At 47.1% G+C, this 2313-nt stretch overlaps 1 pseudogene; it reads right to left on the bottom strand.

Annotated features, from left to right (window-relative positions):
* Nucleotides 1-782: 782 nt before the first annotated feature.
* Nucleotides 783-1852, bottom strand: LOC102985181 (glutamine synthetase-like; annotated as a pseudogene).
* Nucleotides 1853-2313: the final 461 nt, after the last annotated feature.

The following is a 2313-nucleotide window of genomic DNA, read 5'->3' as shown; positions in this document are numbered from 1 at the left end:
TTTCCCCTTTAAAATCTTTCTTGTATATCTATTGTTTTGCTTTATTATATTGCATGTAATTTTAAAAAGTCATCTTAAATTATTCTGAGAGCAAGTTGGTTAAATAAATACAAAGGTGGTGAAGGGGTGCTAGCTCACGCGAGTCCATTTGCTGACTGTGGTTGGGTGGCTTGAACAACAGGCTATTCATAAGTACAGGAAATTTGCAAGACTGATGTTAGAAACTGGAAGTACCTGCACTATTTATAGTTGCATTTTAAAACAAATTCTTGAATCTGAGCAGTGAATATGTGCTATTCTAACTGAAAAGGTAATTATCAAATTCCTTAGTAGTCACTTGGCCATGGGGTAGAAGTAACTCGACTCTCCGCCCAGGGGAGATTTCTGGTAATTTCTTTCATCTAAGCAGCACTATTTTCTTTTTAAGGTTAATTCCATTCAAAGATCAAAGTCCAAACAATCAAAACCACTGATTTTGCAAATCCACAGCCAATCTTGGACTAGATTTGCAACCACCAAATACTGAAGAAAGCAAAGCAAAATGGAACCAGGCCCTTACAAAATACATAGTGTGTTGAACTTTTTTTTTTTTTTTGCTAGTTATCACTAAACACTGAACCCTGCTGCTCTTCAAACTCTCTCTTTCCCTTTTTTTTAGGAATAAAAAAAGACCTTGATACCCCATCCTTTGAGTTACAGCTATTAGGACAATGGAGAGAGGGACAAGAGTAGGAGCGGGATGTAGTATTAGGAGGCGTTTGATGGCTGCAAGTCTAGTCCCCTTAGTTTTTGTACTGGATGGGCTCATTGCCAGTTTCATTGAGAAGACATGTGCAGATGAGGGCTTCTGTCACCGAAAAGGGGTCACAGCTGGCAGAGGAGTGACGGTATTCACAGTAACCCTTCTTCTGGCCGACAGTCCTGGGAATGCGGATGCTAGCTCCAGGGTTGGCCACGCTGGCAGAAAAGTCATTGAAGTTGGAGGTTTCGTGGAGTCGAGTTAGGTGCCGGGCATTGTCCAGGCCCCCCTTGGGATCATAGGCTCAGATGCAGGTACTGCTTGCTCAGTTTCTCAAAGGCCTCCTCAAGGTGTTTCAGACCATTGTCCTCTCTCATGGCCTTGGTGATGAAGTTGGTGTGGCAGGCTGCGCCATTCCAGGTCCCAGGAATGGGCTTAGGATCAAAGGTTGCTGTCATTCCAAAGTCTTCAAATACATGCCACAAGATGAAACGGGCCACCCAGAAATGATGTCCCATATCCATTCCTTCACAGGGTCCTATCTGGAATTCCCACCGGGCAGGAATGACCTCGGCATTCTGTCCCTGAAATCTTGACACAAGTGTACAAGCAGGCCTGGTGGTGAGCCTGCACAATATCCCTGCCACAGGCTTTGTCTGCTCCCACACCACAGTCATATGGACCTTGGGGCCCAGGGAAGTGGCTGGAAGGCCAACCAAAGGGGTGTTCGTCTGTGCCCATGAGAATATATTCCTGCTCCATTCCAAACCGGGGGTGCTGCTTGCTCACCATGTCTGTGATTCATTTACAGGTGTGCCTTCAATTGGTCTCTGTGGGCTTTCGGTTGCATTTGAAGACTTCACAGAACACCAGCTTGGGGTCCTTGCAGAAAAGGTCCTGAAACATGGCAGCAAGGATGAGATACTTGTCACTGTTGGAGCTTCAGACTGAAAAGTACTAGAACCATCAAAATGTCACTCAGGCAACTCATCTAACACCGTCAATCCAGATACGCATAGCTTGGGCTTCCTCACTTTGAGACAGGGACATGCCCACCTGCTGGATGCCTTTGTTCAAGTGGGAACTCGCTGAAGTGGCCGTGGCAGGAGGCATCCTGGGTGGCAGGGCAGGCAGGAGGTGAGGATGAGGTGCAGGAGGAGAGGCGAGGAGGCCAGGGATGCTACGCAGACGCTCTGCTCTTCTCCCATCCTCAGCTCTGCCAAAATTATCGCTTCCTTCTCATCTGGGAAATGAAACAAGCTGAACCCAGAAATGGTTTGAATGGGGCAATGGGAGGGTGTCTATTTTCTAAATCTCCCTCGCAGTCTAAGTGCTTCTTCTGTTTCTCCCTGTGTCACCTAGTCTCAAGAGGAAATGGTGATGAGCTTACCTGTTTCCAGATGGCATAAGCATTGGGTACCACCTGGACCCAATGGTACATGGTATCCTTTGTACCACAGTGATGATGGCTCAGCGTCAGGGGGAGGCGGAGGCAGAGCACAGGCATGATTTATGGATGTGATTCAGTCTTCTTGGGCCTGCTTCCCTACAGGACTAGCCAGAGGCCAAACTGG

Source organism: Physeter macrocephalus, chromosome 11, assembly GCF_002837175.3.
Source record: "Physeter macrocephalus isolate SW-GA chromosome 11, ASM283717v5, whole genome shotgun sequence".
Classification (NCBI taxonomy): Eukaryota; Metazoa; Chordata; class Mammalia; order Artiodactyla; family Physeteridae; genus Physeter; species Physeter macrocephalus.
This window is presented reverse-complemented; position numbering and strand designations above follow the sequence as displayed.